The 15,739-nt window shown below is 37.1% G+C and overlaps 1 protein-coding gene across 1 annotated transcript in view; it reads right to left on the reverse strand.

The window, feature by feature from the left end:
- Positions 1-15,649, reverse strand: part of LOC129247975 (nuclear hormone receptor FTZ-F1 beta) — a 95,738-nt gene extending 80,089 nt beyond the window's left edge. The window contains exons 1-2 of the mRNA XM_054887364.1: positions 14,666-15,649; positions 13,958-14,630 (exon numbers count right to left, since the gene is read on the reverse strand). The gene's annotated coding sequence lies outside the window, so the exon portion shown is untranslated. The remainder of the gene's footprint in view (positions 1-13,957; positions 14,631-14,665) is intronic.
- Between the last annotated feature and the right edge of the window lie 90 nt (positions 15,650-15,739).

Here is a 15,739-nt window from a genome sequence, read left to right on the forward strand (position 1 = left end):
TACGTACAGGGTCTTTCGAGTGACGAGTTGCTGCCATAGTTCGATGTGACGTTGTTGTTGCAATAGCATAAACATTAGATATAAATGTTTGCGGTATGCTGCCGTAGCCGAATAGTTTGTGCGTGACTTCCATTCTAAGGTGCGTAGGTTTGAATCTCCTTTGTGCATGAAACACCAAATGATGGAAAAGGTTTCTTCCAATAGCGGTCGCCCCACGGCAGGTAATAAGAAAACTCCGTGTGTATTTCTGCCCGGAAACAGCTCCTCAAATTTAGAACTGTAGCTCCCTCAATTTATAGAGCAACATCAAGACGCAAATAGGAGGAGGAGCTCGGACAAACACCCAATAAGTTGCTTTAGTGGTAGCTCTTGGACGAATATAAATTCGGGTCGTGGCGTAGAAACGACTGTCGTGTGAACGAATCTTTTTAATAAGTTTTCAAGCAGAAAATCTACAATTTACTACAATAATATAAGCTCGATTTCGCTGGGGAAACATTTAAATTAAATTCCAATTTGTTGCGAAAATGGAGGATGCGCGAAAATTAAATTTCGCAAAAAATCATTTGCTCGGCTAGCGGTTTGTTGCCGGGTGCTGTCATTTAATAACTTTTGTTGTTGATATTGTTGTTGTAGTAGCATAAGCACCAAGTGGATGGGTATCCACATACGGGAAATGCAGTTAGGAAATAATCTTTGCTTTGCAATTTGACATTCGTTTCGAAAATGCCGATGCAGAACCAGAATTATGGCTAAATCTCACCCAAAAATTTCGCCATTATTTATGTGTTTAATTTGAGTTCAAAAAATAACCTTGCACTTGAAAGCCCCTGTATATAGGTAAACCTTAAGGCAACAATAATCGTAAGAGCCAAAAAAATGTGCAGATCCAAGAAAAGTACGCGATGCGTCAAGTCACAACCGTCTTCAGAATCGCGTACTAAACACCAAGCCAGCCAGCAGCCAGCAAAAGCAAGGCAAACGCGACCAAATAAAAGGTGGCAGCCAAAGTAACATTGAATCGCTCAACAGCAGCAACAGCAGCAGCACCAAGCGAGGTATTGAGAAAACCTGCCTGATAGGCAAAAGCAGGCAGACAGACGAGCGTTCGTTGGTAGGAGGCCAGCCAGCAAATATGTAAGCAGTCTCACACAAGCAAACATATGTCCATACATGCATATAAATATATGTAGCATATCTTGGGTTAGCTTTGGCTGTGCGCTTAGGCCGGACCTGACGCTTGACGTTGTAGTGCGGCCAAATAGTGAAACGACTCGGTTTCGCTTCATCAATAAACGCGCAGTAAAATATTGAACTAAATAATGTAGAAATGACCAATGAAAAAAAAAAAAACGAGGCAAGTTGAAGCAAATAGAAACTAGGCACAGCAAAGTGAAACACTTAAATTAAAGGAGGTAGAACTAACAACCGCGGTTCCATGATGGCTAAGCAATGGTTTTTTTTTCTTCCTTAAGTAGTCACAAGCGGCCGAACAGCGAAAAATAGATTTAAAAAAATGGTGAAAAGTAAAAAAACATCCATTATTATAAAATAAAAAATGCAATTTATATGGTTTATTTTTTTTGAAACCGGACACTGGGTAAAAAGCACGTATCCCCCTACTAAACCCTCTGTTTCATTTCGACAGCCCACGACGACCAGGATTAAAAGACACTCTAAGCTTTATGTGATGCAGGCTCCAATATTTATGGACCAGGATAAAAAAACTAATATCTGCCTATTGGCTAAGAGCTCTGCGAACCTCTGTGGCTTCCGCTCAATTTCTGATGACGCTTCCTTCCTCATTGCAGGACTAATCCCGGTCGACATTTTGGATAATAAAATGAAAATATTATATCAGGTGGGGTAGCCTGATAGATTCGGCGGTAGAGAAAAAAGACGAAAAGACATTCAAGTTCCTCTCGTAAGTCCGGTGGAACAGCTCCCCTAGGGCAGATGGACTCACAAGTTAATGCCCATCGGTTCAGTAGTTGCAGTTGTGTTTTGTCTTGGATCTCACCGGTCAGTGGAAGAGATATCTCCTGACTCGTCTGGGAGGACGCATTCCGTGGCTGCCCCGATAGCAGTATTTTGACAGGTCTTTGGTCCTTTGGCCCCTGCGAATCATTAATACCAGGCAACCAGACGGGCGCAGCTTAATTTAGTACCGACCGGCAAATTGCTTTAAATATCGGCAGCAACATTTTTTTGCCTTCGCCACAAGTATTGCCGGCTAGCGATTTGAGGACCTTGTTGACCTTTAGCTGTAACTTCATCTCCTCTGTCCATCGATGTCATTGCCGGACGCCTTTATCGAACAATCGTGCACGTAGGAGACTAGTGAAACTCCTTCTTGTGTTTAGGGGAGCTTCGAGATGTAGAAGTTTCAAAGTAAGGGTGAAAGAACTCCACCCTACAGCACACTTGCTTGCCTCCTCTGTTTTCAGCTTTAGTTTCGCGACCATCTCTTCGCGGGCCACCTCTTTAGTTCCGACGGGAGGGTCTATTGCTGAATATCATCTAGTAGCGTGAAGTGGGTGACTGTATCGAAATATGTCGACAAGTCTAACGCTACTAGGACAGTCCTCTCACAGGTGCGGTTTTAGTTAAGTCCGCGATTGGTTATCTGGGTATTTATTGCGGTGAGTTCTGTGGTGGTACCGTGCACTCTGCGGAAGCCATGCTGATGTGTGTCTGGGGGCAGGTGTTTCGTGTAGGGTGGGAGTAGAATGCCCTCATGTGTCCCAAATAGCGGGAAAGGCGAGTTATCGGTCGATAAGAATCCCCTTTTTTGGCGGGTTTCCCAGGTTTCAGTAGTAGAACCACTCTCCCTGATTTCCATTCGTCAGGAATTACGAGAGTAGTTAGGGAAATTTTGAAAACAATTGCAAGGTACTCTACTCCTAATGGACCCAGCTTTTTCAGCATCAGCATCTTAAGTCCGTCAGGGCCAATTTCTTATGATGATTTCATTTTGTTGAAGGCCATCATTAAGGGAGAAAGCAAGCGGCTCACTGTTGTTCGAAAGTTTGTGCAACCGTCTGGTGGCCGGAGGAGCATGCAATATGAATTGCCGGCTAAAGTAGCTCGCGAATCTCTTCGAGTCCGACGAAGTGCAACCGTTGAAGGTGGAAAGGAGGCGTTGTTTGTATGCTGAATTTGCCATTTGATAGAATTATAAATCTTTCGATAGAGTGATTAGTTTTGTGCCACCTTGTTTTTTGCATAACCCCACCAACAAAGTTAGGCTGGAGATCAACCGAAGAATGATGCCTTGTCAGCTGCTAACGCTATTATGGTCTACCTAGTCAATTGAAAAATGTTAACCATTTCTCAATGAACAGAAGTCATATTACGGAAGCTTCATGGTCAATAAAATAGGTGTGCAATATTTTGACCAGTTTTGGTTATTTTATCTTTGTTTTTTCAGTTTCTATTCATTTTTTATAAAAGTTTAACTTATAATTCAACAAAAACCATAATACAATTTTTCTTCAAACATTGTGTAAAACTTAAGAAAATTCTGCAAATTTTCACTACAATTTCAAACTTCTCAATCAGAATTTTGAGAATAATTTTTGGTATGCAGTTTTGTAGTCCATTCGATTTAAGTATAATAAAGTGCAATTGTAAGCGGTTGAAAAACAGCGTTAATTTTTAACAATTTTTTTTAGTCCGTTTCTTATTTCGATATTAAAAAAATTGTCGAACCTAGGCTCTCCCATCTAATGTTAGGCCCAGCAAACAGGCTGCTTGGACAGGGAGAGGCTAGAGAGAATAGCGTGTATGATGAGTGGATTTATGTGGCGATTTGAAGAGGTGGTTAGCGTCATGTGGAGTACCGTCACAAGCTGAATATATGTGGAATATTGTGCTGCATAAAGCGCTGAAAGCCGTAGCGCCTGGAACGCTCGTCACGGAGTTCTAGCTTTAAGACGAACTATCCTACTTCTCACAACATTTCTGCAATGTTTATTCTTTCTATGTCGCATCCTATTCAAATTCTATTTAATACGAGGTTCATTATTTCTTCGACCGACGATGCTCTCATCTCAGGTTCTAATTTTCAGTGTTGGCGCGTAGCATCAATACAGTGTAATTATTTCGCTTGTGGCAGCAGCAACAGCCACTTAGACGGTCAGCATATCAACTCTCTTTTGCTGTTTGCTTTTTCTTTTGTCAAAGCTCATTCGTGCTGTTGGTATCACTACTTCCTTAAGACTTTGTTGTTGTTGTTGTGATGATGACTCGATTCCCAGCTAGGCTTGAATTACCTTTCATTACTCTTTCCTATGTACGCTCTTTTTCATTAGAACTTACCACCTGAACTCACTCCATGTTCTATGTATGTATGTGTGCATGTATTTTGAAGTATTATTAATTTGTTTTCAAAGCAAGCCAGCGCAAGATTTCTCTTCACTTACTTCTTATTTTACCTCTTCTCCACCTTTAGCAGGCTGTTTTTTATGGTTATTGCCGCAGTAAATTTGTTATTCCAGCGGTTGCTTGGTCGATTGCTAACTTATTTGCTCGTTAGGTTGTTTGTGATTTTTTTTTCTTTTTTTTTTTGTCAATCAACCTCAATTCTTAGTGCTGTGTTAATTTGATTAGATTCTTCATGTTGCTTCTTTTGCTTTGCTTCTTCAGCAGTTAGTGTTATGCATAAATAAATGCACATCGCGGGCTTAAAAAACGTTCTTCATTTGTGAAGTTAAAGCGAGACTTGGAAAGTCGCTTCTATTCCATTATGGTCAAATCAATATGCATATGTAGATATATATACTTCTATGCATGTATAAATATGTAATTATAAATTAAAATATGCTTAGAATGAGCCACCTAAGCCTTTTAAAGGGTGGTCCAAACGAAAATTTATCTTTGAATCATAGGTTAATTTGACACTGACAGGCACCCCCACGGTATGAAATGAAATGCTTTATAAAAAATGTATTGACCCGGAAGTGAATGTAAAAAATGTAAATGTTAACCGGTGCCTGTTGGGCACACAAAGTGAGGCCAAGCCCTTCTCCACCTTATCTTTCCAACGCAGAGGCGGCCTTCCTTCCCTCTACCACACCAAGATGGTACCGCACAGAATACTTTCAGAGCCGGAGAGTTTGTATCCATTCGGACGACATGACTCAGCCAACGAAGTCCCTGGATCTTTATTCCATCGCCAACGATACTCGAGGTAACCAACGTGCAAAGTCCAAAAATCTTCCGCAGAATCCTTTTCTCAAACACTCCAAGTGATGCCTCATCGGATATTTTACATCGTCCAAGCTTCTGCGCCATGTTCCTGGTTTCTAAATAAACGAAGTCTCTTACAACCTCGAAATGGTAACTGTCAACAGTGACGTGGGTGTCGATATGCGAGTGTTCCGACTGTTTGTTTGATGACAGAAGGTAATGCGTTTTGTCCTCGTTCACCACCAGACCCATTGGCTTTGCGTCTTTACCCTGTTTGGAACTGAGCGCTGAGCGAGTATTAGATGGTTAGGTTTAAGTGATTATATAAAGAAATGGTTGGTGTCATACGGAGTACCTTTACATGCCAAGCACGCATAAGTTGAGTTCGTAGATAGCCCCTACTTAAATTTCATGGGAGGATATACGATTTGGTCTAGTAATCTCTCTGCATATTCCATACAATGGTAGTTAAACTTCTTACTCCGCAGCTCAGGAAAAGTTAAAATCAATAACGTTGACTGGTTAATGTAACTTCAGCAATCATGTGACTCTGGATACTACTCAGCTCTTGAAGCTATGTATTTATAATATTCTACATACTTATCGAAGTATAGCACTTAAAAGCAAAGGTACATCATCAAGCCAAGGTACAGCAGAGCAGTTGATTCGAAACTTGTCAAATTTTTGTTTTACTAGACAGGGGTGGATTTCAGCGAATGCCGTCATTGGATTCCAACCATTACCCATGGCAGCCGAAGAACTCCAGCTGCCTTCCTGCTGCTTTATTTTGGCATACTTGCGTTCTAGATATTGTAGCAGGTTGTAGATATTGTCCAGGTGGTGCGAGAGTCGCGCGTCTGCCTCTCCTTCACCTACCCTTCCCTCCCATTGCTAGAGTCGGACGATCCCCTTGAGGTTTGTGGCTCCTGCGCACTGGAGATGGCTACCGATCTCACTGCTGAAACACCTCCGATAGGTTACTCGTACTAGCCCGACAGATATCCGACCTTGTGCTAGGCAGCAACGGCGATGGTGTTCTCTGGTGAAAACCGCCAGCAGCAGTTGTTTCTCTTCAAGGATTTCTTCTCTTTACTATACTTGATGCTGGGTCTGTGAGGACTGACTTACTCGATCTCTCAGCTTCTAGGGATGGTTCGTGGTACACCCCACGACTGATGGATGGCTCATCATTCTGGCGGACGTATTCTTCAAAGAGCAACATTTCCACCTCTGAGAGCCCCGCAAGGTGGAGTTCCCACAGATTTTTACCACTGCTGTTCTTGTTATTGGTTTTTTATTGTTGTTGTTGTTTTTTTATGTTCATTTTATTCTTGTTGAGGAGGCGCCTATAATACAGCCGAATTCACCTCCTGGCTGCGAATCAACCAATGGCCACCGAGACGCATAACTCCCTGGATTAAGAGGTGGCAGCTCTTGATCATAGTTCTCAAGCAGTAGCAGACATCAGGGTGAGTTATCGTCTAGGCGATTCCTCCCGGTATCTGGATCCGTTTTGAGATTCGATTAAGTCCCTGTACCGCGTCAAAGAGTCTGTCGTAGCAGGAGTGGACCCAAGCCAACGAAACAACATGGAAGGCTCCGTTAGATGAGATAGACGATGACGATCGGAGAGTACACCGACTGGCGCTACAACTTAAAACAAAACTTAGATTATCTTTCACTTTAGTTGTTACTTGGAGAATTACAGCAACAACACACTGTATGCCATTGTAGTTCTTGCGTTCCTGCTGCTACTTCGTAGTTGTACCTTGGTAAAAGTAAAAATTATAGAATTTTTTTTTTAGGTAAAACTAAGGTCTGTTTGCCTACTTTTAAATCATCTCAACCCAATCTTTCTCAATGGTAAGAGAAAAAAGTGACTGGACAATGATTTACAGAAGCAAATGGATAAGGTGCGTTTAGAGCAAATGGATATATGAACTTTTAGAAAGTCGTGAACATTTCCTAAATAGAGCCTCAGAAGTGTTGAATGACTTGCATACGATGTGCGACTATTACAGTCTTCTAACGGTAAAATCTTGACGTGTTCTCTTGTTCGGTGACGTTGATTCCTGTCTTCATCTGAGTCATGAAGCAATAATTAAAGGTGATGTAAGTAGCAAATTTTCACCCTGTGTTAGCCATCTTGAAGCTACTTAATAAATCCGTGTTGTCCTCTTGGAAAAGCTACTTTTTATTTCAGAGCAAATTCTAAAGAAAAAGTACTCAAAAGCCTAGAAATTAAAACTTTTGCTGAAAAAGTTAGCAGGCAATACTGTTTTGCCTATTCCATTTTGCTTAGACTTTCGCATCTTTCAATTATATTGAAAGTTCTGTGAAAATTATTTATTTTATTTATTTTTTTTATTTTTTAAAAGCTTAAATAACAATACAATTGCTAAATAAACAAAAAGATAACGCAGCGCTAGCAACGGAGGCTTTCAGCTGGCTGGTGAAGAATTCCTGGTGTATATACGTCGTAGAAGATCAGAGTCCTTCAGAAATTTATAGATTTTCGAAATGTTGGAATCGGAAGGGTTAATTAATAGCGATAGTGCATCATGACCGTCAAAATTCTGCTGTCTTTGTCTATCTAGTCCAGGGCAAAAGGCTAACAAGTGCAGGATACTTACTGGAGTATTACAAAATGGACACAAGCTTGGTTGCCTCCCTTGCAGTAGATATGCATTGGTGATTAGACTGTGACCAATGCGTAGGCGAGTATATGGCGTAGTATAGTTAAATGGGAGGGATGATAGATAAGTTGGTTTAGTACGATTAGGATTAATCCTGGAGTAATGGTGGCTATAGTGAAACCAGTCAGCTACTAGTTTGGTTTGCCTATGCTGCTTTATAAGTCGATAAACATCATTTTTACATAAAAGGTTTGATGTGATCGTAGGAGTAATGCTCATATCCTTGGCAGTATTATCAGCGATTGTATTGCCGTTGATGCATGAATGCCCTGGTACCCACATGATTTTGATATTATGAGGGTGAGAAATCAGGATATTTCTTATGGTTCCAATAATGTGGTTGGAATTATTATAGTTCTTTATGGCCTGAAAACAGGACATACTGTCTGTGCATATAATGTATTTCCCCTTCGATTTTGACGAATACTGCATGGCGTAGAGAACTGCTGTTGCTTCTGCGGTGAAAATTGAGCAAAACGGAAGTAGTAGTCAATACGATATAGGCTCTCCATTCTCTTTCACGACAGCAAAGGAAGTGTAATTCGCTTTGGAACCATCGGTGAAGATTAGCTGCCAACTAGTGCTTTTAAAGCGAGATGAAATTTCTAAAAAATGTGCGCAATACTTTACCGATGTCGTAGTAGATTTTTGCATGTAACTTAAGTCGTTTATAAAAGATGATTTTTTTAGCACCCATGGCGGGTAATGGCCATGTCTCGTCGATAATAGTCTTAAGGGCAGTCCATTGTCTTTTGCAAAAGAGGCGCATTTGGAAATTGATGAAGCTATCTTAGGAGCCCGTGCACGCACGGTTGCCGAGTGAAAGCATTTTTGTAGCAAAGCATTAGAAGTGAGAGCAAGCTTAGGATAAAGTTTCCTTATATTGTCCTCCACATTGTCGATTAGTGATGGTAGAGCTGATTCTGCCAAGATGTTTTTTATTGGCGAAGTAGGAAATGCACGTAAAGATCGTCGGACAGCAGTATGGTAAGGAGACGCTAGGAGCTTGATGTTATTTTTGCATGTTGGCCATATATTTCTACGCCAAAGTTGATAGAGGATAAGAGGAGCGCCTTTGTAACGTTGACCAGCAATTCAGAGTTGATAAGCGAGCGTTTGCAAGATAAATAAACAATAAACTAATAAATTTGTAATTTTTTCAATTTTAACTCTTCTAACTCCAATGTTTTTCTTACGTGGAGGAATGATCGACTGAACTTCTGCCTTTGCAATGTCTTTACGGTAACAAATGGACATACATATATTGTCATATATTGTTATGCTCGAAATACGAAATTAAATTTTCTGTTTTATCTCATTCCTGTCGTTAACATATCATGGCAGCCAAATCTATATCAAATTCAATGGTTTAACAAGTTACTCTCTTAATGCATATGAAGGATGCTAAAAGTCAGCATTTATTTCAGGAATAAAAGTTTGTAAAAACAGGTATGAAGCGTACATTTACGTTCGTACGGTACTGAAATGAGGAAATTTGCAACAGGTCGTAATGCAAAGGTTACTAAACATGGCTTTATATGCATACGAGTGAAATAATTTTCCAAAATATTTTTGTTTACTAGCTGCATTTCCATTTTAATGTAATGAAAATACTCCTTTAGAGACTCCATTTTTTTACTTTTGTCTCGTTTCCCATCTAACTAATATTTGTTTTACAACTACGAACTAACTTAAAACACATACATAAGTAACATCACATATTTGTGAGTGCTCTTGGGTTAGATAAACATCCAAAATATTCTAAGTAAATATTATATTCGCTTTAAAACAAAAACAATAATTTTTCTGTTGTTTTGTTTTAATGTAGAAGTAATAACCAATATACCAACGATTCATTAAATGAGGACGCTGACTTTGATAGCTTACACGAAGATGCCCTTGAATATATTGCCGGTTACATAATACGCAAATTAAAGTTGACCAATTGTTCATGCAATGAGCCTACATTTACTTGGATTGACACTTTATCTAAGGGCGGATTAGTTAAACCAAGCACCGAGTTCTTGGACAAAATTAAAATGTTGGAATCAGCGTTTAACCAGTTCAACGGCAGGGAGCTTTACGGTGGGATATCATTTTTACAAAAATTGTTCAAATTAATGAGCATTCGATAAGATAATTGTAAGTAAAGTATGCAATGCTTTGGGCGTCTACTTGTGTTTCTGCGTATATATGAATTTATCTTTTTTTTAACACAGATTTTATACTTGTAACTTTGCAGGTAATCTCGTCAATCAAAAAGTCAAATGTATGATTAGCGGACGTGACGAAATAAAAGTGGTTTTTCCTCGTTAAGAGTTTCCACTATTCTCAAGTTGTTTTATTATATTTATTACTTCAGTGTAGGTTTACAAATGGCACCTATAGATTCCAATCCGATGCATGGTCAAAATACATATATATATGACACAAATCCATGGGAATAGCTAAGTCAAAAATATAAATAATTAAGTACCACTTATAAAATAACATAAAATTATTCAATGGCTTACAACGACCTTTTTCAATTTTTTACTACATTTTCCGAAAGGGGATCAACTTATGCCCTTTTTTCCCTTGCTTCCAAATTGCATCAATGGATTAAGTAGCATCCGAAATCAGTTGTCAAACTTTACTTAACCTTGTATAATTGAATCATGCATCTGAGTAGGAAAGCCAATGCGTTATTGCAACGAGAAAGTAAGCAAAGCAAAGAGTGCCTCAAATGCATAGAAAAATCTCATTTCATTATTTTATTAGACAGTTAACGAGCGACTGCTGTTGTGCTTTGTTGATAATAAAATTTCATTTGGAAAAGCATGACTCAACAGCATTGGTTGTGGTGAACAGATACCGGAAATTACTGCAAAAATTGTGTAAAACAAAAAATCTACACACACATACATATGTATGTACATACATACGAAAGGCGACCTGTGTGCACTGGGAGGCCGCAAGAGATTTCAACGTATAAAAAGACGCTGGGCGTTGCAGCGTTTTTGTTTATTTATTCATTTTCTGTTTTTTCTTTTTGTTTTCCTCTTTTTTTATTGTTTTAAGAAACAAAAATTGTGACCCAAATCTGGCGAGCAAGGTGGCCAAGCGGGTAACGCCATTGAAACACCGCAAGCAATGAAGTGTGGCTGCTTCGCATTTTTTATTTTTTGTTGCTGTTATTTCACCACTACTGCACACTTATTTTATTTAATTTAATTTTATTTTATTTTGGTTTGCAGAAGAAGACAGTCTTTAGTTGTGCAGTTTGATTTTGCTTTGTGCGGCGATGATTTTTATGTGCACTGCGCCTGAGCTTCGCGTTTTACCTGTTTGTGTTTTTTGATGTTTTTTTTTTTTGCATTTTATTTTTAATTCGTACCCTTTGCGGTACCCTTCATTTAACAATGTTTAACGCCGAACCTTTGCAAATTGAGGTTTATGAGTCTGAAACGAAGCGCGTCTGCTTGTTGTTGTTGCTTATTTTCATTTTGTTGTTGTGTCGCCAGCCAATGTTGAAGGTTAAAGTGCGGCAGTTGGTTGCGATACACCAATCACCATTAAATATGACACTACGCTGCTGCGGAACGTTTAGGGTTTGCGGCCAAAAGCCGCGAAATGAAGTAAAAAAATATTGCATAAATTCGAAATAAAGTTGTACTTGGAGTGCAAAACATTATCGATATTCGTTTATTAGCCGCATTGTCGCGCAATCTGTGAATTTATGATGACACGCATGCGTTTGAGGCAGATTGAATTTCTGCGGTTGTATGACCCAGTCGCAGAGGCGCTAAGAGATGAAGTTAATAAAATAAAAGGAAGGAAGGGAATATTAAATAATAATAAGTAATAAATAAAAATTAAAAATAAAAATATATATATTAAATAATAAGTAATAAATAATAAATGATAAATAATAATTAATAAATAAAAACTAATAACTCAAAAATTTAAATATTAAATAATAATAATAAATAAAAATTAAAAATAATAAATATTAAATAATAAATAATAAATAAATATAATATATGATAAATGATAAATAAAAAATAAATAAATAACGACTAGAAAAGAATAACTAATAACTAGATAATAAATAATAAATGATAAATAATAAATAAAAAAACAAAAAAATTATTTATTTGAAATAATTAAAATAAAAACATAATAATATGAAATAAAATTAAACAAAATAATATGAAATGAAATAAAAACAAAAATAATATGAAATAAAATGAAAACAATAATAACACTGGTCTATAAGTAAATTATTATTTTTTTAACCAAGAGCCACACCATCTAAATTCTATGTAAAATCGGTCGTTAAGTCCTGAAATCCTCATCATTTTTTTCTGTCATATAATTTTCAAGATATGGCCAAATGACGGTTTTACTTGAAGCAAAACATATAGGTTTTACAATTTTCTAATATCCGAAGAACCATTTAATCGTACAAAAAAAATAATTATATATCAAATTAAATGTTTTTAAACTCATTCATGCATAAATTTTCAATAAAATTAAAAGCTTTGAAGAAATTTACAAAGTTAATGCCTTTTTCGCAAATCGTTTTCTTACAATAGAATTTTAAGACTTTCATATTTTTGGAAAAAAAAAACATTTAAGACTTTGTAAATATCTTTAATTATTATATATATTATTTTTTTTTTTCTTCAAATAATGCAATTTTTTATGATAAGCCTTTTTTCTATAACCTAAAACCTCTATTTGGTGATATCTCGAAAACGACATGACAAAAAATAATTATGCAAATTTTCGGACCGAGCAGCCAATTTTACATAAAAATTGTATGGTCCATTTCTTGGGTAAACTAAGGTAATACTAATAATAAAGTAATAATAGTAGAAAATCGAATATACAAAACGAAATATATATATAAAAAAATATAAAAAATATAAAAAAACATATGCAAAAATATTTAAAAAAAAAAATAAAATAAAGTAAAACAAAGTAACAAAAAAATTTTTAAGATAATATGTTTTAAAAAAGAAAAAAAAAACGTAAAAACGCATACAATTTATTAAAAATCAAATAATTAAAATAAAAATTAACGACAAAAATAAAGTTATTTTTCCTAAAAAGTTGCGTAAAATCTTAAAGACTTAAATACAAGTGCCGAGCTATCTAAGCTTATTGACATTACAGTTGTATTAGAACTGCATATATGACTAACGGAACTAAGCCTCCCCAACTATGCGCGAGAAACAAAGTCTTTAAATAATTGAACAACAAAAATACAACTGCAGCCGTTGAGTTTGGAAGGTTGATTTTCATAGTTTTTGTTAAACAATGAGTAATATTTTTATACAAAATTAGCAAACAAATTTTCCTGAAAAATATTACGAATATTGTAATAAGATAAAGTGTCATAATTATGTGAGCACAAGTGTCTGCCACAACACTATAAAATTATCAAATGTTTTATGAATCCAATATTAGGAGCGATTTTATAAGCCACATAATAAAAATTATGTAGGTATGTACATATTTTTGGAACATACCTATGTAGAGTATGTATTTCATTTCATTTATTTATTCCTTATTTCGCCCGTTACAGCTAAACTCACTTAACCCCCGTCAAATTGAACACGAAAGTCCATTTCCATATCCGTACATAAACACTTCACAATTCCCCTTAACAACCTTCAAAACTCGAGCATGAAAAATTCGATCACTCAACCATGACTTCATTACAGTTAACCCGAAAATTAAATTTTTTACCTAAACTTTAATTATTGCCACAACTTAAATTAACAATCAAAACCGTACAAAACGAAACAGAACACAAATTAGCAACACTTCAGTTCCATGAGTTGATTTAAATTTTGCAAACCAACAGGATTTCCAGCTCTTTGCCCCTCACCAACAACTGTGCCGAAAGTTCGTAGTAACGTTGCAACAGCATTGCACCTTTAGTGTTTGTTGTTGTTATTACCTACTGTTGTAGGCATTGCATTGCATGTTGCTTACATGCTACATGTTTGAAGTATACGTACATACGGGTATAAGTTGTATGTGTGTGCTTGCACTTTTGTTGTCGTGCCCGTGTTGCTTACCTTTGTAGAGTTTATTGACATTTGCAATGTTTCGCCTTACATATTTCTACGTTAGCCGATGCTGCCGCTGCTACCAGCTCTCGTACGCCTGCTTTACACTATGCAGCCCACACGCTACTATCTCTTTCGTTCTACAGTGATCGCCGACGTTGCGCACTCTTTACGTTTTTCTCACTTGCACTTGTAGGCTGCTGGAACTGGCGCACCGCGCCGTGCAGTTTGCGTACTCTGCTTACTACTCAGCGTTCTTGTATGCCTCAAAGCGTTTACAATTAAAATTTTTGTTAGTTGTAACTTTTTTACATTTACACTACACTATTTTTTTGCTACACAATAATGAGATATTGCACGTTAATTGAAAACTGTGGATTGCAAAATTAAATTTATTAATAGTCGTACATCCGTAATGCGAGCACCGTCAATATTTTCTTATTGGAAGCAGTGAAAAATTAACCACTCACTGTTACACACACACTTGCATCCTGACTTTCCACTTTTTACGAAAGCTGAACTATAGCGATCTCATTTGCACTCATCGCGTCCGAATGGACACACGTTGTCAGTGTAGTGAGCTGTTTTTGTTGTTATCATACAAAACTTGGCGCTTGGCGGATGACACTTGATTTTTTGTTTACATTGCATTAAGTGGGAACAATGAAATGATGAGAAATAACTAACAGCGTGAAGAACACACATACGAGTGAATACATGAATATGGGCAGAGAACGTTGGCAGAGTAATAAACGTTCTCTGACGGTCGGTCGCTCTGGTTCTACACTACTCTGCTTACACTGTTCTTAATAGGTCTTTCTTTGTTTGATTTGTTCGCCTGCGCATAGCGTAGGGGAAGGGGCGAATATAGCAATAAAAGCAGAAAATTTTAAATAACCTTCAACTACTTTTTTATTTTTGCCTTTTTACCGCACGTTGACTGTTGGCGCACTTCTTGTTTTCTTTTTTAAGTACACCCGAGCGTAGATTTCACTACCACCACCTTACCACATTACATTCAGAACGTTTTTGTTGCTTATACTGGTGTTTTTGTGTTTTCTTATTGTTGTTGTTGCTGTGTAGGCAGATTTTCGTTTGGCCATTCCCAAGGGAATAATCACTATTAACTTCTCAACTTAGCACTGAATTACTAAACTACGTCTTTTTATACTTAACTCATACTAAGTGAGTTTCTATAAAAATACTGTTTTCTCCTGATTCCGATACATTCGGAAAAAAAGCATTAATTCACTTGATGCTGCATGCAAATTCGAGTAAGATTTCTTTCAAAAATAATTCTATTGTTCATTCGACCACTTTGCCTTTGGCCAAGTTAATTTATAAATTAACAAACAATAAGCTCTGAGTATGCACTACCCCAACCACTGCCTCTTCCACAACCTAATGTACATCTCAGAATATTTAATTTATTTTTTTATATTAATTTTTACACTATGCGCGCACATTTTCCCCGAAACATGGCTTGTAATTCTCACTGAAGTTAATTTTCTGCTAAATGCGAATAAAAGCGGAATGCATTTCATTTATTATTACTCACTTATCGGTAATATAAAGAAGCATTTATCATATGAACCGTGCAATTTTAACAGTCTCCGCGCAATCAATTAACTACCTTTCTGTTTTACAAAAATTCACTTGCAGAATATCGCAAACACTCGGAAATATTAACCAACAACCTTTTCCAGCTGTCACAAAAACAACACTGAACGCACTAATCCAAATAAGAACGAGCTGTGAGCACAGTGTTGCATGCAGCAGGTGAGTTTTCAC

Source organism: Anastrepha obliqua, chromosome 5 (assembly GCF_027943255.1).
Source record: "Anastrepha obliqua isolate idAnaObli1 chromosome 5, idAnaObli1_1.0, whole genome shotgun sequence".
In the NCBI taxonomy this organism is placed as follows: domain Eukaryota; kingdom Metazoa; phylum Arthropoda; class Insecta; order Diptera; family Tephritidae; genus Anastrepha; species Anastrepha obliqua.